Source organism: Onychomys torridus, chromosome X (genome assembly GCF_903995425.1).
Source record: "Onychomys torridus chromosome X, mOncTor1.1, whole genome shotgun sequence".
NCBI classification, from domain to species: Eukaryota; Metazoa; Chordata; class Mammalia; order Rodentia; family Cricetidae; genus Onychomys; species Onychomys torridus.
The window spans coordinates 79,428,684-79,449,928 of record NC_050466.1 but is presented as its reverse complement, the minus strand read 5'-3'; the positions used below and the strand labels follow the sequence as shown (position 1 = coordinate 79,449,928).

At 33.6% G+C, this 21,245-nt stretch overlaps 1 pseudogene; it reads right to left on the bottom strand.

The window, feature by feature from the left end:
- Positions 1 to 12,226: 12,226 nt before the first annotated feature.
- On the bottom strand, positions 12,227 to 12,754 carry LOC118573666 (annotated as a pseudogene).
- Positions 12,755 to 21,245: the final 8,491 nt, after the last annotated feature.

Below are 21,245 nucleotides of genomic sequence, written 5' to 3'. Positions count from 1 at the left end.
TGCCTGGGGACCCAGACCTAATCTTAGTGCATGAGCAGGCTGTTTGGAACCTTGGGCTTACACAGGCACACTTTGCTCAGCCTGGAAGGAGGGGACTGGACCTGCCTGTACTGAATCCACCAGGTTGAATTGAATCCCCAGGGGAGTCTTGGCCCTAGAGGAGATGGGAATGGAGGGGAGGGGCTGGGGGAAAGGTGGGAGCGGTGGTGGTAGGAGGGAGGACAGGGGAACCCATGGTTGATGTGTAAAATTAAAACACAAATATAATAAATAAAAAAAGGAGAAAAAAATTTCTCGAAAGACTTTTTACCTTTGTAAAAAATTTTTCAATAAAATTTTTCCATATAAATTATATATATTATATAATAAGGATAGCATAACACTCTTAAAATGCTATGAATATTTTTAAAGGTTTCATCTGAATTTTCCAGTTTTACAAATTTAACAACTATCATAATTTCAGCAATAGTGTCTGAAATCATATTGAATTACTATGTATTCAATATATATGTCTTCTTTCTATAGAAGGCTAAACTGTCTTAGGTATCAATATCATATATTTGTTCATCTTCCTCTGAAGTTAAACTGTACTTGAAATTCCAATGCAATCAATGTAATTTATACTGTAGGTTAATAATTGAATTAATCAACAACATTCAGAGAAACTTCAAAATTGTTTTAGCTCTTTATATAATTTCTCTATTTTTACATTCCTATTTTGTATAATGTCACTTTCTCAAAAAGCCTTGTAGTCATATTTTTCAATTTGATAAATAAAAAGTATTCTAGCAGTTCACTGTGAAATGGCTCAGTTGTTAAAGACTTTTGCCATTTAGCTCAATGACCTGGATTTTATCGATGGAACCTCATAGTAGAAAGAGGTATTGACATCCACAGGTTGTCCACTTACGTCCACACAGGCAATGTTGCTTGTGTATCACCCCCACAAAATAACAATTTTTTTTTGTAATTTATTTATTTTACATCAAGACTGCAGTTTCCCCTACCTCCTCTCCTCTCAGTCATTTTTAAGGTATACTAGAATCATCTACTTTCATTCTTTTGTTGTACAGTCACTCTCTAGATTGTTTTTCAGAAACAAACAGGGACTTAACTAAAATCAAAAGAAAAACTTTCATTAACATTCTAAAATAATCATCTCCCTTCAAAATTATTATGATGTATACAGAATCTACTATGATATTTTACAGATTCTATCCGCTACTACTATTTTTTTTGAGACAGTGTTTCTCTGTGTAGCTTTGTGCCTTTCCTGGTACTCACTCTTTAGTCCAGACTGGCCTTGAACTCACAGAGATCTGCCTGGCTCTGCCTCTTGAGTGCTGGGTTTAAAGGCGTGCGCCACCAACACACGGCTCTATCAGCTACTTCCAAATATCAAATATTTTTTGTCTCAGTACTTACCCTAATTATTCATATGAAGTTTATAATTGGAGATTTGCAAAACGTACCTTTAATCTATGTCAAGATTATTTCCCTTGGATTAATTGTCCAATTCTTGCTACTTGTATTTGACTCTCATGCATACATGTTCAAAAGCATTTCAACTTTTATGAAGCAAGGATTCATCATTTCATAATCAGTTAGATAGTAAAATACTTCACAAAATACCTAATCTAATCTCTTCATCATATTACCTCATTCTATACAACATGAGCAGAAGACTATTTGTAATTCCACACCTATGTAGCAATCAGTTTTACTCATGTATTGTCCTTATATAATTTTGTCCCTTGCTGAATGATTAATGGAATAAGATAACCACTGTTCTGTGACTATAAAACTTGGAGTGGAATCTTCTTTATTTTATAATATATTTCTATACCCCCTATTTCAGTAAATCAAAACATTGGAGTTCTCAAATCATTTATTCCTATACTAGTTTTTGAAATAAACATTGAAACAGTTTGCTGTGTTTCATATATGGCTTATGTACAAATCACAAGTTATTACAATTACATATTAATGTACATGTAACCATTCCGAAAAAAAAATGTTAGAGATCTTATGTGACGATGAAAAGTTTAATCTAAGAAGTCAGTGAAAATAATAGAAATACATTTCTCATGTTGAAAATTATATTCCATAGACAAATCTAAACAATGAGATTAATAACTGTGCAAAGAAGATAATTACTCATCATCTATGTTGTGTGACATATATATGTGACAGTGGCTGGGCATTTTCTTTATAATCTAAGAGAAAGCATTTATGAATGGATAACCTTTAATCAGAAACCTGAGGGATTTGAAAACAGCTAGCTATGGAAAAGGGAAAAAAATCAAAGTAATAGAAATTGATAATTGCAAAGGATTTTGAGGACAGGATGCATTTTAAATATTCAAGGACTATCAAGATGGATAATGTGTGTGAGATATAATAAGTCAGGGATTTGTTTGGCAATAATCAGATGGTATAGGAACTTAAGAGTGTAAATGGAAGTTATGAGATAATGTTAACGAAGGAACATGAAATAGAATGTTGTGGAAAGTTCCCAGGAATAAAACAATATTCATCTAGTCTAGAAAAAAAATGTGAACATATTTGAGAAATGTTTCAAGTAGAATAGACTGCATTTATGAATAGGTATATTGCTTTGTTTGCTTCTTTGCTTGCTTCTTTTTGTCATTTTTGGTGGTTCCCTTCACTTCCTAGTTTCAAAAATGTATATGCGATGGGTGCTTGGTTTACCAGAATTTTCAAATCATCCATCAAAGCAGTCAAATCAGTTGCAATATTTGACCTAGTAAACTGCAACCCTAAGAGTTTAAATAGGGAAAGAGGTGTTTTTATTTTTCAGTGAGATTAAGTACGAGTCCAGGTTGGAATGCCTGGACATCACCACGCTGTAGAAAATATGGATGAAAATGAGGCCAATGCTGAGACAAACCCACGAAAGAAAGCAAAATGAAAAACTAATTTCTAATGCTGTCTTCAAATCTCTGAAGTCCTGAAATCAAGTTTACTTGACCTTTAAGTTTCCTATCCTAAAAACTAGTTTTCACATACTTGAGTCTACATGAATTGGATCAGTTTTCTAAATATTCAAGAGTTCTAGCTTATTAAGGTGAGATATGTTTTAGGTGTATTTATTTGTAACTGCTTATTTATGTTTTTCAGATTCAGTCTCAGGATGACAGTTAAATTTTAATTTCATACAAATCATCTTTTTGTGAATTAATGTTTCAAATATTGCTAAATCTTGTGAGGTTGTAACTATTCAATACTTCTGTGAAAATGTCAAGTGAACTTGTAATCTTAGAAAGAAGTCAGAGATTTTGATGGCTGAAAATTTTTACAATAGTAAAAGACTTCTAAGTTGTGAAAGTAAAGAACTAAGCTGAGGAAATAAGGCAAATAGAATCAAGAGCTTACTCAGGATAAACTTCTAGGCAACCTGCTATACAATCACAAATCCTCCAGATGAAAGAGAATATTAAAAGAGTTCAGAAATAATCACCAATAAAGGTAGAAATAGAGTTCTTAGGAAAGCAAGAAAACAATGAGCTTCAAGGTTTTTAAAAGTATCTTTAAGAAAGATAATTAAATATCTCTGGATTTGTATAGCCAGTACTCATGATCACTAGCACACTGAGCCTTTTCCATATTCCAAACATCTTCTATACCTGTCCAAATGCTTGGGTGGCTTTGAATACTTGAATACATCTAGAAACTACTTTTGTCATTTGGGAATTTGAAAATTCTGCTTCTGTTCTTATAAAATATTTTCATACTTTAAAGTTAGAGTCCAAACAGATGCAATAGGCCCTCTATATCTATGGGATTTATATCCACATATGCTCCTAAGTAAAAATTGAGAGTATTAGAAGAAATCAGGTATATAATAAATATTTAAAGTCATTTTTACTTGTCACTCATTATTCTCTAAACAATACAGTATATGATGAATTTGCATAACATTTGCATACCATTAGCTATCATAAGTAATCAAGAGATGATTTAAATTTTATAGAAGAATGAGTAGGTTATATGCAAATACTACAGCATTTTTATAAGTGACTAAGAATGTACATATGTTGTCATCCATGGGGGTTCTGCAACCAATATCCTACAAATATTTGCAAGTGACTATATATGTGTTGACTAATTACTAGATCTAAGTGTTACCTATGTACTGCTGATGACATGAAGCCAAATGACTCTACAGAACAGCAATTCTTGACTCTACCAAGTGAAAGTGTCGGTACTGCAGAACCAACTGACCTTCTCTCCACTTCACTACATCTGCCTTCCGCCTTCAAGCTCGTTCTTTGGATAGCCAGAAGTCATCCTACTTACCTCTCTGTAATACCATCGTTTCTTCTTGTAACCATTAGTTAATATTGCAATTCAGTATGTTATTGAAAGATTGATTCTTTGTTTTGTGATTATCTTTTTTAATTTTTTTAAAACTAGACTATTATTACAAAATAAATTATGGAAGTATAAAAAGGATGAAAAATGAAAAGTAAAAATCTTCCCCCAATTTCAGTCCCAGACAACATTGCTGACTGAAATAAAAATGAAGAAATGGTTTCATTAAAACATATCTAGAAAATATCACACTATTTTAGACATAGTTGTTTATACAAACATAATTTTAAGACCTGAAGAATTTAAATTGTGCCACTGATCTTCTGGTGGTTTGGTATTCTTGGGTATAAATTATGCTTCTGTAAGTTTTCCCTTGTGAGTGATCTATGTGGAAATCCTACTTTTGATAATAATTTGAGAAAGCTTGTTAATATACAGATCTAGAGTTACCAAACTGCCTTGGTAATAGATCAGAAACCCATATTTGAAAAAAACAAACAAACAAAAAAAACCCTTGTATTTCTATGATCCGAAGCAGGCAGTTTGTGATTGATAAAACTGGAAATAACTATTAGACATTTACAGGTTTGTCCTGAAAGATAAAAGTATAGTGTGCTCTTCAAACTTCCTATATGGATTTAGGTTCTGCCTTGTGTCAGCAGCACTGAGGCTGTCTATACCTTCTCTTACTATTATTAAGTCTGGTCAAAAAATAAAATAAAATCAAGCTTAATTGAGAGAGTACAAGAAGTAGAACATTCAAAAAGAAATAGTATATAGAAAGAATTTCTGTGCAATTTTTTCTGTACAAATATTTTCATGAAATACATTCTTTTCTAGGAGGAATAGAAAATCTGTTTGCTTATGTGAACCAGCAAGAGAGAAGGGCATAGGCCTCATGGAAAGTGGGTCTTGACCATTGTGACAGATAGATATCTGATTCTATGTTAGGGAGTTTTTATGTAACAACTTGATTATGTGGTATTAATATATCTTTTTTTAAAGTATTTTACCAATTCTCACACTTTGCTTGATTCTCTCCAAGTTTAACCTGTTTGAGACTGTAAAAATATTGTCAGAATTTAGGTCACATATTAAAATCTAATATTTTTCTATCAGTATAAACAAATTAAGTCTGTGGTATATTCCCTTCAATATTGAAAAAAAGTATTAGTTTAGCAATGAATTATTGTTTTCTAACAGTATTAATTCCTATTTCCTTATTATTAGTATTTCTCATTCTGCATTCATTAGTCCAGTGGCATGTGTCTATCAGTATGCTGAAGCAGAGCTAGGTAAAGCCATGTGAAAGAACATCTTAATTCAGGTTTATAAAGGGTATGAAATCACTTTACTGACAAACTCACTAATGATGGAGTATAAAGAAACTAGTTTTTCCCCCATGGGAAAAATGCTGTAAATGATTTGTAATAATAAACCTTAAATATTTATTGGAAGAATCTTTGAAAAATTTCACAGGAAGTTAAATGGATTGTACAAAAGTCTTACTGTTTTTTTTTTAAGATGTATTTTTTATTTAACGTGTATCAGTGTTTTGGCTGCATACATACCTGTGCACCATGAGTATGCCTGGTGGCTGTGGAATTGTAGTTAAAGATAGTTGTTAGCTGCTATGTGAGTTTACACAGATCATCTTCAAGACTAACAAGTACTCTTTAACTTCTAGGCCATCTCTCAACCACTTAAAAGTCTTCCTGTTTAAACATTTATGAATTGGATGCATTTTTATTTGTTTTAAATTAAGCACATTTAAATTTCAAAGTAAATATTGAACAACTCATGCATTTTTTCCATTTTATTTTTCTGTTTAAACTTGGTGCATTGATAGAACTTTAACTTTCTTGCCTGTAATTATAAGATTTATGTATTTTCTATTATATCCCAACTTTTTTGTTGTCAAATGGCATGTTTTTATCATGTGGTTGAGAAAGTCTGACTTTGCCTCCAGTTAGAAATCAATTACCTATTGTTTTTTGAATTGGTGAAGACTGTAGTATAATTTGGCTAGAGAAAATGCATAGATTTTTTCCATGTTTTGGGGCTTTTTTTTAACTATGATAACTCTTATAAAATGTACCCTATTTACTTTCTTCTCCATTCCAATACAATACCAACTAAAATACAAAAGCATACACTACATTTCAAAGTCAAAGTGTCAAATGATTTTCTAGGATCAATTTGGTCATCCCTGTTCTTCAATATTTACATTCATTTCAAGGTGGAGCAAAAAATGCTACAATAATGGCTATAATTATATTATATTATATTACAGTAAAATTATTTCCTTAATCAGTTTTAGAGAGAAAATGTTATACTGTTATTTTTAGTGGTAATATAAACTAGGTTGTTGAAGTGAGAGATCACTCCAAACTGACCTGGAACAGAGACACACAGTTAGTAATGCTTACATTATATTTATATGGAATACCCTGTTATTTTCAGACTGATTTGATCTTCAATATTTTTGACCAAGAACTGCAAAGTTGTAACCTCCTCACTGATTTAAATCAGCAAAGTAAGATCTATGAATTATCTGTATTATCTGTCATTATTCTTATTGTTACTTTAATATTGCCTGTATTTGTTTATTTTTGTTGGACTCTTATTTGGATTGTGTGAATATAAAACGAAGTGAATTCAGAACATACATTTTTCCATGGTTCCTGGATGTATCATTTTGCACTGATAACATCAAATCCTTGTAAAACAAATGAAATTGTTTATGCTTTTCAATGTCATACTCAACTGATAGCTTTACTGTCTCTGTCAACCAGGTAAAAGTCAGCACCCAAAAAGAGTGAAAGTCATTGAATATTTAAATTGAATTTTAGGTTTTTTTTGTTATACTATTAAATTCTTATTTCTCACATCATTAATACCTCTCATTAAAAAAGTAATATGGGCACATTACCATAGAAATCACACCAAGGCCAGTAAGGTAGTTCAGTTGTTTAGATTAGTTTCCAAGCATGCAGGAAGCTCTTGATTTGAATTGCCAAACAACATAATCAGGCAATGTGGTACACACCTGTAATGCCAGAACTCTAGAGCGGGAGACAGGAGAATAAGAAGTTCAATGTCTTCCTTAGCTCCATAACAAGTTCATGGCCATTTTAGAATATTTGGCAATCCACTTCAAACGAACAACTTAAAAATATACGCTTTTAACATCATCTTTTAGTTTTTTCCTCTTATATATCTCATTATTATTTTTGTTTGTTGAATTTGTTTCTTTCTATATTCTTGTATGAAATTGAATTATGTTAATGGCTTTGAATCATTTCTATAGCTTTGATGAGTAGAGTATATTTTCACAAATTTTTATAATAGAGATCATCACATCAAAGTGGAATTATCAAGATGTAGAAAGATAAATCTTATAATCTTTATTTCATGGTCTTAGAGCTTTTAAAAGTACATATGTACAAGCAGAATTCAGAATAGTGGGAAGAAAATTAGGAGAAAGGAAGGAAGTGGGGAAGACAAGCCAATTGTCAAAATGCATGTTATACTTTAAAAGAAACAGGAAACAGTTTGCTAATCCTTGTACTATGTACAAGAATATAAAAAAAAACAAACAAAAAAAGGAAAGAGGAGGTGAAAACACCAATTAAAGAGAATTTTTATTTTCGTCGCTTCACTATGGAATAACCACTACATCAACAACATTAATAGCTTCAGTTTGCACCATTAGTAAAGCATTTTATGAAAACTACCCACTGTTCTAAGTATTTCATGTTCGCTAACTCAATTTTTATAACAATGGCAAAATAAATGATAAAAAATGATTAATTTGTTTATGGTCACAGTGGAAATGTCACTGTGTACAAATGAGGAACCAATATAAAGCCAAGCATTTTAAAATAAATTTCAGGAATCAGAGCACTAGATCAGGAGCTTGAGAACCTGCATGTGATCCTAGTAATGCACGTAAATTCTAGTTGTCATGGCATGCTGATTCCAATACTCCTAAAGCAAGAAGAGAAGCCAAGGACAGGAAAATCTACTGAAAATTTATGTTACACAACCCAGTGGCAGAAATGGAAGACTCTGCCTCAAAAATCACGTGGAAAGAAAGAATCATCCAAGTCTTGAAAAGTTGTCCTATGATCTTTATGTATGTTTCTTGGGGCATTCATGTGCACAAATACCACACACACACACACACACACACACACACACACACACACACACACTACACTACACTAACTTTAATAAAATTTTAAAATAGTGTTATATTTAGCTACTAGAAATGAAAATTTGATCTTGACCCCCTTGCTCCTATAATCCCTCCTCTGTCACTTAGGGTAGTCACCAACCTGAGTAGTTCAGGGGGAGGATAGTTCAGGCACCCTCTCCACTGTTGCTAGGAGTCTTATCTGGGGACATCCTTGTGGGTTTCTGGGGATCGCCCCTAGGACCACGTATCTCCATAACCCCATACTGCCTCACTCTCTTAAGATAGCTTTCGTTTCTCTCCCTCGCAGTCCCTCCCCAAACTCTAATCAAGACTGACAAAACCACAAAGAGAGCTGATCTGAGCTGGTGGGAGTTCACGGACTCTGGATTCACAGATGAGGAGCCTGCATAGGCCCTCTGAATGATGGTGACAGTTGTGTGGCTTGATCTATATGTGGGGTCCCTGGCAGCAGGACCAGGACCTATGCCAAGTACATCAATTGGCTTTTTAGAGCCCATTGCCTATGGTGGGATGCCTTGCTCAGCCTTGATGCAGGAGAGAGGCTTGGTCCTGCCCCAGCTTGGTGTGGCAGCCGGTGTTGACTACCCCAGGGAAGCCTACACTTTGAGGAGTGAATGGGGGGAGTGGGGTGGAGGGACTGTGGGGAGAATAGTAGAAGGGGAGGGAGGGGAAACAGTAGTTGGTATGTAAAAAAATAAATAAAAAAATTACAAAAATGAAAATTTAAAAAATGTTAGCTCCAATGGAAAAATGATTACATTATAAGGTCTTAGAAGTAAAATTTAAAAAATTGATGTAAATATCTTATGTTTACAGACCAACTTTGAGGTTTAGTTATGATTTTGCATTAGTGAGGTTCATCAGGGGACAATGTTAAGTTTAGTCCAGGTTTTCACCATAACAACATAGATTTGCTGAATTTTAAAGCAAATATATATATTTAATGCTATTTATCATAAATGCATGACATTTATATTTGTTTCTCCCTCTCCCTTGTGTGTGTGTGTGTGTGTGTGTGTGTGTGTGTGTGTGTGTGTGTATGTGAATAAAAGGAATGAAAAACATTGAGATCTACTAAGTATACAAGTATAATATATTGGAAAAATACTGAAGAATTTGTAGTCCTAATAGGAAAACAGCTCATGTGTGTTCTGAGATCTAGATGTTTTAGGGTGTCTTGATAATTCCTGTGTGGCCATTCATCCTCATAACTGTTACTATTCAAGCCAGAGAAAACTAACAGTTTCTTTCAAACTTAGATGACATATATTATTTTGTGATTGCTGCAAATTTAAAAAGGTCTTTTTTAATTTTATAACTGACAGTTTGAACACAATTACTATTTTTTTCTAAGTATTCTATCTTAAATAAATTTATAAGCTCTTTAATCAATAGATATTCAACTGAAAAAAATTCACAGGTAGAAAATATATTTTAAACATGAAGGTAAAATCTGGGTGTAAAATGGAAAGCAGTTATTGAGGGTTTTTGTATTATTATAAATTAAGTGAATTATTAAAATTGCCAGAGGAACAGAAGATTGCTTCATATGGCTTTCTGTTCAATGTGGATTGCCAATGTGGGAGAAAATCCTTGTGAATCTTAGCATTGCTCCCACACACCCACCTACACAGATGATCGCTTGACTCTCCCGCTAACAATAGAAGTATTAGTAGAGCTCTCACCATCTGCAAACTGAAGTAACTGCAGCAGACAGTAGTGATCATTTATATATTGTGATGAGCATTTGATATTTACATTTAAAGGGAAGAATTGAAGCTGTTTAAATAAGGTTAGTCCTTGTGGTAGTTCCTCCATTCAATAAGGTCAGTGGTAGCTACCACATAAAGGTATCAGAAGAGCTGGCTTTGGATTTTTCTTTTTTGTACTTATAATAACCCTGCATCTAAGAATGTGCAGAAAACTTCTGGCATGCTCATTTCTCTTCCAGTGACAATATGTTAGATAGAAATCCCCTGTATAGTGCCTCTGTTTTATAGAATTCTTTCAAAGACATACTTATTTTCAGAATTTTGCTAAAACTCATTTTTGTCAATACCAAATGATGCATATTAGTTAAAAAACAAGTTTTCACCCTTTTCTCTTTCTGCTCTCTCCCCTCCGTGCGGTCTCTCTGTTTCTCTCTCTCTCTCTCTCTCTCTCTCTCTCTCTCTCTCTCTCTCTTCCTCCCTCCCTCCCTCCCTCCCTCTCTCTCTCTCTCTCTCTCTCTCTCTCTCTCTCTCTCTCTCTCTCTCTCTCTCTCCTTTCTGTCCCTCTCTCTCCCAATAAATCTCTAAAAGGTTAAAAAAAGAGTTTCCTGTCATTGGATTGTATGGCAAAGTTCCCAGGTGCTTTCAATTTCCACATCCCCAGTGTTTGCTGAATCATGTGCTTTCATTTAGATTAAAGAGGCAATTGACGGTGTATGAGCTATGGAGTTACTATAATTTCAAAATAACATCTAAAGTAACATTGTCTAAATTTCTATGAAATGTACACTTGTTAAAACTATGCCCTTTTCTAAGCCTATTTTTTAAGAATATTTTAGAAAAGCAGCTCATTGACATAATAGCTATAAAATAGTTTGATTTTTAGTTTTTCTCCTAAAAGAAACTATAGTTGCAAGAAATTAATATTCAAAGGAAATTAAAATTACAATTATAATAAAATATTACCTGGTCCTGGCCCTTTATTTTCCATATAATAAATTTGTTAAAACATATTTATTGTAATATATGAAGTTGACCCATGGAATCTTGGATTCTTTATCTCATCATAATTTGTCAGTTTCTATACTATTTTTTATTATTAAAATTAAATTTATTCAGTCACAAACTGAGTAAAATATCTTTATGACAACAGTACTATGTGTAATACAATAAGTTATTATTTTATGTAAAGTGTTTATTGAAAGATGAAATCACATATCTTGTTTTTGCATGTTTTATCTATCTATCTATCTATCTATCTATCTATCTATCTATCTATCTATTTTTAGGAAATGGGATTCTTGTGAACTAATGCATTTGGAGTTAGAATACTGAAATATGAAAAATAAACCACTTCAAAGTTTGCATCTGTGACATGACTAGACTGGAAGTTGGCACTAGAACTCAGGAAGAAGGTGAACTCATATGACATCTAGGAGCAATGAGGAAGTGTTAATCAACTTCCATCACTTTCAGGGTCCTATTAGTGAAAAAGTAAACAGATGCACCCACTTGCCTCTCAAGGCATTCCTTAAGGAAAAATTACAACTTTTAAAATGAAATCAAGTAAGATTAATGGTATAATCCATAATATTCAGCATACCAAGAACAAGGAAAGAAATGGAATAGGAAAAGACAACAAACATCAGCAGTTATATAAACCTAATGTTAGTATAATTTAAGATGGATTTGAAAACAACCAGCCGTAAGAAAGCTGCTTTTTAAAAACTAGTTCTTAATTTATTTTAACATAGAATGGTATAGCTATACAAAGGATGAGTAGTCTGAGAGTTCCATAGTTTAACTGTATTGATTCAAACTGCAGCGTTGTTATATAAAACAAAACTTGGATATTCTTCCTAGAAAATTTAATATTCCTTCAAATATGGTTGGTTTTTGAGGTGAGCAAAACAAAAGTACTTTGAGATCTGACAATTATGAAAAACCAAAGCAATGGCCATTAGACCCCATCAGGGTTTTCTGGGGTGTTGGAAGCACCTCCCTCTGCTGTTCGACACTTCTCCAGTTTAGCAATCAATTCTTTCGCTGGATTGAAGACCCCATGGGTCTGCTGCTCACAAACATAGCAGCATGGAGTGGTTCGGAAATGCTGTAGTGCACATGTCTCACAGAAATAATGCTTACACTTGGTGAGAACTGGATTTTGGAAGGTTTGGCGACAGACAAAACATTTGAATGGTATTTCCTCATCATCACTTTCTACTTTGTAGTTTTCGTCTTCATCCACACCATAATGGCCCTCTTCAAGTTCACAGTGGATCTGCCACCGGTGCTTGTAATCTGAACGGTCATGGAGGAATTTGCAGCTGTCGCCAAAGCCACAGAAGCCAGTTTCCTTGTAGTTCTTATAGATGTCAGGCTGGTAATCTCAGCACATGGTGGCACGTAGATGTTCAGGGGTTCGGTTGGGGCCCTTTCTCACCATGCTGGAGGAGGAATTGCCCATGGACATATCCTTTGGCTTCATGTACAAGAAAGCTGCTTTGATAAGTAGTTGAGACCATCTTTAAACAAATAAAAGTAGACTACCTCACCAAAGAAATGACTGTTTTAAGAAATAACCAAACAACTGACTGTAGGTTACATACATCAGCAACTTCAACAATCTATTCCCAGCATTCATCTTCGGAGTAATATCTTTGATTAGGATAGTTAGTAGAGAAGCTTGTGAATAATAATAATAATAATAATAATAATAATAATAATAATAATATCTTCAAGTAAATGTGCATAATCCTGGTAAACGCTGTTTCTATTCCAGAAGATGGAAGTTGTCATTTTATCACATATAGTAAGCTAAAATAAGTAAGTTGTATTGGTGTCAGTGGTTTAGACACATTGACATATGTTAGGTAAGTATTCAATCACTGAGATACAATTTAACTCTTTATAAGTTTTAAATTTTGAAACAGGATCTTGTTATGTTGTCTAATATTGTATTCTGCGGCCCAGGAAATCTTTGAAATTGCTATCACTTTGCTTCAGTTTCCTCTCTGAGTAGCTAAAATTAAAGGCCTATACTACCTGGCCTAGCTTCTCTTTTCATAATTTCTTCTCAATTCATCTAAAATTATAACATATTCTACTTGTTTCGATCAGAGCTGAATTATCTATCATCGAGACTATCCATAATTGAATGAACAAGGCAACTGTCTCAAGTCGTTTTCACTTCTGTTCATTCAGAGTTATTTCTTAAAATAGTATGTGACAGTATTATTAAAATGTAGGTACTTCATTCAAGAAACATGCTGCCACTGATTCTTACATCTACTAGAAATGAATTTTTCCTTCCTCTACACCAATCAAATTTTACTGCTTTTTAAGAAAACTGTGTGAACATAGATTGTCCTTCATGTGTACTTTCTTTAACCTCAAAATTCACAACTATTTTTGTTTGCATAGCACATTTACACAGCTAGAATCAATGTATACATTTTCTACTAGGTCCAATTTCTTTATTTCTGCAGTTAAAATAATTTTATATGCATATTACCCTTATCATTATGAACACATATGATTAAAAATTTTACCTGGCTCATCTTTGAAAGCACTCAAGGAAGATATAAAATCATCAGTCAAACAATCTTTATATAATACAAACGTACATTCCATACAAAAAGTAATTTGAAGCTTCTTTAAATGCTGATCAAGATCAACAATTGAGGCTTTTTTTTTATCATAATGTGGGTATAAGTAAAGTACACAAATCATAAAATTATCAAGAAAATGGTAGACTTTATAAAGGATGTATATTAAGTGAGATAATCCAGACCCAGAATGAACATTCTTTGTTATATAAGGATCCTACCTTTGATGTTTGTATGTTTGTATATAAGTGGGTATGAATGTGAGTATATGCAATCAAACTAGCTAACAGGGACCATGAATGGAAACCAGACGTGCTGAGGAAGGAAATGAGGCAAAAAAGGACACTTATGACTTAAAATCAAAATGCTATTAGGGGTTGGAGGGAAGAAGGAGAAAAGGAGACAGGGGATGAAAATGAAACACTTTATTTGAAAATGTCACTATAAACTTTTGCAACTTTAAGCTAATTATGCAAAAATAAAAAAAATAATTTTTGATATACCATACATATCAGAACAAATCCATGAAATAAAACAAATTCATGGTTTTGGCAGTGTGCCAAAAAGAAACATTTGTAAATGTCATTTAACTAAATTAATGGTATTTCCAATTGAATATTTTTCTTTTGTGCATATACAAACTATTTCCTCTACAGAGTTAGAAGCTATAATCTTTACAGAGTGACAAATTACATATGGAGAAATAATTAACTTTTTCCTTTCAATTACAGTCAATAATCTGTTTCATACTCCAGATGGATATGGTCTAGTCTTTAGGAGTAAATTAATGTTTTGAGTTATTTTCTTGGTGATTTCCTAAAAGATTAATATTATCACCATAATTTGAAACAATTTAATTGAGATTGATACACATTTAATTGCCACAATCTGTGAAAAATTTTCTCTAATATAGTTCTCTCTCTTTGTGCTTTAGCTGTCTTGCAATTATATCTTAGTCTTTTATTTTCTTTATCATATTGATATTATACGATATAGGTTTTACAGATTGTAAACCCATTAGCACAATTTAATAATGACTTTATACAATTATCATTTTTTAAATACTAATGAGATAGATTGCAAAGAAAAATTTATTCCCTACATATGACATTCTTTCCTTGTGCCTTTCATTTCTTTGTGTGGGTTACAGCTACTGTCTAGCTTTTCTTTTTCTTTCAACCGTTGCTTCTAGTATTTACTGAAAAGTAGTTAAATTAATGATGAGTTCTCAGTTTGTATTTAGTTTGGAATTTTAATTATTTTTTTTATTATTTTTCAAACCCCTTTGTCAATTATAGGAATCTTTATTGACAGATATTCATTTTTCCCCTCAGTCAGTACTTTATTATCACTGCCTTCTGTTCTTTATGGCTTCTAAGATTATTGGCAAGGTATGATACTATTTAAAAGGAATGTCATACCAAGAAACCATTGCTCTAGGTAGGAAACTGTCCTAAATGCTAATGGATTGACAGTGATATGGCTATCTTCAAAAGTAATTCTTAAGGCAACTCCACGTAGTTAAAAGGGAGGTTTATTTTGTGGGGTAACTTACAAGTGAAGGGATAGGTTACAGGGTCTGGGAAAGGTGTAGCACAGTCCAGTGGCGTTCTCTGGAGAACTCTGCTCGGTCTACCTCCAGCGTCCAGGGTCCAGGAACCAAGCAAGAGAGCCTATGCATCTGGATCTTGGGTCTTCAGAGTCCTCTCTCAGCACTGTCTTGTACTCGAGAAAGTTACTGAAGCCTCAATGGGGATGGTACTTCCAGATCAAAGCTGGAACGGCTACCCACTACATGTGTGTGTTGAGTTCATGTGAGGTTAAAACAAAGTGTCAAATCCCCTGGAACTGCAGTTAGAGGAAGTTGTGAGTTATCTGATACCTAGTTAGGAAGGCCAGGAGTTTGAGGCCAGTCTCTGCTACATAGAAAATTCAAGAATAGCCTGAGTTACATGAGATTGTTTCTTAGAAAGGAAGAAAAGAAAGAAATCATTTTCAAAACATCTTTTATTATTAATATTTTACAAATTCCCTGACCTTGGAAAGGAAGCTGATATAAAATATTAAATAAAGAAGAGAAAACAAAAGATTTGAGGTCACTGGTTACTAAAAGAGACTAAAGGAATGTTTCCTAATGAGGATGAAAAGAAAAAGTATGAGTTCAAATCGACGGATTTTATATTTTATAAACAGGTTTGCTATCTTTGCTTTTCTATGAGTTCCCTCAATGTTATAAGATTGATACTATTTTTAAATTGTATGTATCACTTATTGCTGTGCTTGACATTGCAGACATCCACTATTATTCTTTGATCATAAAGTATCTCATGGGAATAAGTAATGAATAATGTTTTTACTCAAACAGATTATTTTTACTCTGGCAATTATTTTCAGACCCTAGGAGGCACTCAGCGCTTGATGATGAATGGAAATTCTTGCAGGACTTAACATTGGTGAGTCACCACACAATTAAATTCAGATCATGGTGTGAAAGGAATTCAAAGGAATACATAATACTCAGCTTTATAAATGAAATTTTGACAAAACAAAATAGGCGAAATTTGAAGAGAAGATGTAGAAGTCAATAGCCCATAGGAAACCACTAGACTAATAAAAACTATCATATTGAAAAGCAGATATAAATATAATTTGAAAACTTCACAGCCAGCCACTCAAGAGCATTTCCTGGATCTTTTATCTCCTCCTCTAGTTCTGGATACTCTGGATTTAGCTGTTAGTACTGTTCTTGGATGAAGTATGAAATGATAAAACAAATACTTTTTATTATATTCAGGTGTTAGCTTGTACAGATAATGTACCACACTGGTGTGTTTTTTCTGACTTTCTAGTTAAATATTTATTCATCCACTTGGTTCTGTGTTCAGTGTTGAGAATTTGGTACAAACAAGTAAACACATATCTCTAGAATTTTCTCTTCTCAAGAAATACTTTGCTGAAAGATACAGCACAATAATAAACTTTCAAAGCAATTGCTAAAGTAAGAATTTCCACAGATTGAGTGAATAAATTATAGTATAGTAATCTGAATTATTATATATCCATATATATTTAGAAATTAAAGATCAGGGAATAAAGATATATATATATATGTATACTATTTATGTTATATTATAATTACATTAATATAATAATTATTTTATTTATGAATTATAAAAATATTTTAGATGACCATTTCATAAATATATATGTACATGAAACATCATGAATAATATTCATTAGTATGCTACCAGGATTCTTCAGAATTGGTACAGTTTTCGTTAACTTCTTACCTCTTACGCAGATGGACTTTTTAAACAATAAGCATGCATTATTATGTGTAGTAAAATTTCTATCATAAAAGCTATGCAAATAGCATCAACTTGTGCTTGCCTTTAGGGAAATGGTGGCACCACTTCTTTCTAGATGTGATTTTGTCTCTGCCTCATTTCCTCATGTTACCTCTAGCATGTGATAAGATACTCCATCTAAGACATATTCAATGGTATCTGAAAATGACTAGCTGTTGGGGCCTGTGAGATGGTGCAGTAGGTAAAGACGCTTCATGAAGAAGTGATAAGCTTAGTTTTATCTCTGGCACCAACCTTGTAGAAGAAGAAAACTGTGAATCGTCCTTTGACCTCCAAAGACAAGCTTGATGTATGTGAATGTACACACACACACACACACACACACACACACACACACACACACACACACTGTGTTTTTGTAAATAAGATAGGATGTTTAATATAATCTGTTGGCAGAAGATGGGAGAGTAATAAGGATGAATCAATTTAAAGTCCCTCTTGACGACAGAGTCTCACAGTCAGTGAAGCGATGCAGGAGACAAACAGAAATTGCATCTTTAGCCTATTGAGACAGTTTCAACATTTACTCTGCTCAGACTTCTCACTGAGTTTATGAATCAGTTTTCTTTAGATATAATTCCACCAAAAGCTCTTTCGTATAGCTGAGGCCTGAATTCAACTTGTTTTGGTCGCTTCGTTTTTTTTCTGGCCTTTCAGTTTCACCTCTTTGTATTTACGTATTTGCTCTCTTTTCACCCCTGCCTTCATGTTGCATTCTAATCTAGTTTTTCCATTTAAATCCAGCTAGCCTTTCTATTTCTCTAGAGCCCACATTACAAGTGCCTTATTTGCCTAATTTTCTTAAATTCAAATGTTTGGGAAAAGAAAATAGATATCTTAAATAAGAAAGGCCCAAAGCCAAAGTCCTAGGGAAATCATTTATTTAAAGGTGAATGTATCTAAGAGGGATTTGGATAGTGAAACTAAAAAAAGGGAAAGGTGGGATTGAGACTTTGAATTGAAGACCAGGAAAGGCACAAGTAGTTCAGTGTAATTGGAGGTTGAACTGAAATATATTGGAAAGTTATATGAGGTGAAGCATGGGAAATCAGTAAGTTCAGATTTGTATGTGAAATTATTAGAGCTCTATCAATATGGCTTAGGCAGGAATCAGGGCCTGTTGGTATATGCATATAATCTAGGCACTGGGGAGAAGAAGCAGTAAGATCATGATTCTGAGGTTTGTACTACCATATCTAGTCTTTTGTAATTCTTAAAGTTTTCTTCTATCTAGCCCCAAATAATATGATCAGCCAAGTATATTTTAAAGCTCAACACAACACTTATCTGTCCCATAATGAGTAAATGAAAATTGTATCTTCACCCAAACAATTCAGAATTAGAATTTTGATCAATATTAGAAGCTAGAATTAAACATAATATAGTCTATATAATCTAATGTTTGTAATTTCTTTAAAGCAAAAAAAAAGAAGATGAACTAATTTCTTGCAGGACAATCTATCTTCTGACTCAATATCAGGTGTTCTAAAGCACACAATAGAAATTTGTAAAATGAGTTTTATCAAATAGCAAGCTTCATTACTTCACCTGCACTTGACTCACTTTTGCTAGTCATCTGGCACACAATCCATCCTGTAACATTTAACAGACCCTGATTTTAAGAACAATTGATAATATTAAGTCAGTGGTTTTCAACATTCCTAATGCTGTGACCCCCACCATGAAATTATTTTTGTTATTTCATAACTGTAATTTTGCCATTGTTATGACTCATAATTTAAACATAGTTGGAGATAAAGGTTTTTCCAAGGGGTCATGACCCACCAGTTGAGAAATTGTGTATTGTTTTCTGAAGGCAAGTCTTAATCCCCAAACCTGTTTTCCAGAATCTGGGTGTCCAGGGAACCCCACCTGGAACAACATAGCTTTATCATGAAGATGCAGTTAATCCTGACATGATGTTTCTCAGCTAAAAACAAGGATTTTTCTAGATGTAAGCATGTCCAAATTAGCATAGGACCAAACAAGGACCAATTGAACTTCTTTAAAAAAAAACTCTGGGAAAGTGAAAAATAAGCAAATTTCAACCTATTAGAAAATGGGGTACAGATCTAAGAGAAAATTCTCAAAATACAAAACTCAAATGTCTGAAAAGCAAGTAAAGAAATATGCAACATCTTTAGCCATCAGGGAAATGAAAAAACTACTTTGAGATTTCATCTTACAGCCCTCAGAACACCTAAGAGCAATAAATGAAACAATTGATAGCTCATGCTGGCAAGAACATGGAGTAAAAGGAGCACTCATCCATTCCTGGTGGGAGTGCAAACTCATACAACCTTTATGGAAATCAGTATGGCAGCTATCCAGGAATCCACCTCAAGATCCAGCTCTATCATTCTTGAACATATACCCAAAGGATTCCCCATCCAACTACAGGGGCATTTTCTCAACCATCTTTATTTCTGCTCTACTAATAATAGCCAGAATTTGAAAACAAACTAGCTGTCCCTAAAAAGAAGTATGGATTAAAAAATGTGGTACATATATACAATGGAATGTTACTCAAATGTTTAAAAATGAAATCATGAAATTCACAGGAATTTTAAAAAATCATCTCAAAGTGGGGTAACCTTGTAGTAATCTTTCTTGTCAGGCTATCTTTGAACCACCAGCCCACAAGTAATGACCCAAAGACTTGCTAATTATGAAATCTTGGCCTGTCCCCAACTAGCTTTTATACCAAATTAACATTCTTGTATTAATCTACATTCTGCCACAAGGCTCAGTTACCTCTTCTTACTATTATAGATCTGACTGGCTCAAAGTCTGCCAGTGAAATCACACACCTAGATTCCTCTTCCCAGTTTCTCTCTCTCTGCACCACCATTTACCTCTTTATTAAACCAAAAAGCACCTTGGGCAGAGACACACCTTTACAGTGTGAGCAAATATTCTGCAATATAACCCAGACCTTAAAATACAAAAATGGCATGTATTCTTTCGTATGTGGATTTAGCTGTTAAATCATTGCAAGCTGAAATCTGTGTAACCACAGAGGTTAGGTAGAGAGTAAGGGACAGGGGTTGGGAATAGATTACTCTAGGAAGGGAAAACAGAATGGACAGTTCTTGATGAAGGGGGTGGTGGGGTACTAAACTAAAGGATCAAATGGAATGGGAGGGAAGATTTGGTAAGGGAGGAAATACAGGAGGGGAATGCTAAAACTAAAGGCAATTTTAGGAGTTATAAGGAAACATAATATAGTCGAAGTTTTCTAAAATAAACACATATATGAAGGTAATCTAAATGAAACCACCAAATAACAGGAAAGACAGTCCTGAATGAATGTGTCTCATGATCAAATGAAACTTCGAGTACTAGGAATGGACTACATCTAACAGACCCCTAAATAACCAAGGCTATTGCCAAAGCTATGAGTTGCTCTCTGAAATCTGATGGTAATGTCATATTGCTGAAAATAACAACTACACAAGACAACACCTAAACGCAGACAAGTCAAGATGGTACATATCTACAGTTGTACCCCTACAGACTAGTGTTCGTAGTATTGGAAGATATTCTGCACTCTACCAAGCTATGCAGAAGAGGGGACAAAAAATGTAAGAAACAGATTGAATGGAGGGCACTCAGGAAACAAAACTTTCTAAACACAGAAGGTCCTAAGGAGAAAGATAAATACTAACCCAAATACAATCCTTCACTCGACAATGATGACTCACCTGCAAGATATGCTGATGCAATAGTGAAACAAAACTTCTAGAAGTTACCAATCAATACCTGATTTGATTCAAAGTCCACTCCATTGGATGCAACCCATACGAACACTGTTTGTGTGACCAAGAACCTGAAACTTGATAGCCCAGGGACCAATTGGGGGAACCAAATATGACAATTCTGCTAAGGAATATGAAAATAAAATGAATCCTAATGACATTATGTTATACTCATAAATCAGTGTCTTGCTCAGCTATCTTCAGAGGAGCTTCCTCATGTAGCAGATAAGAACAAATACAGAGAT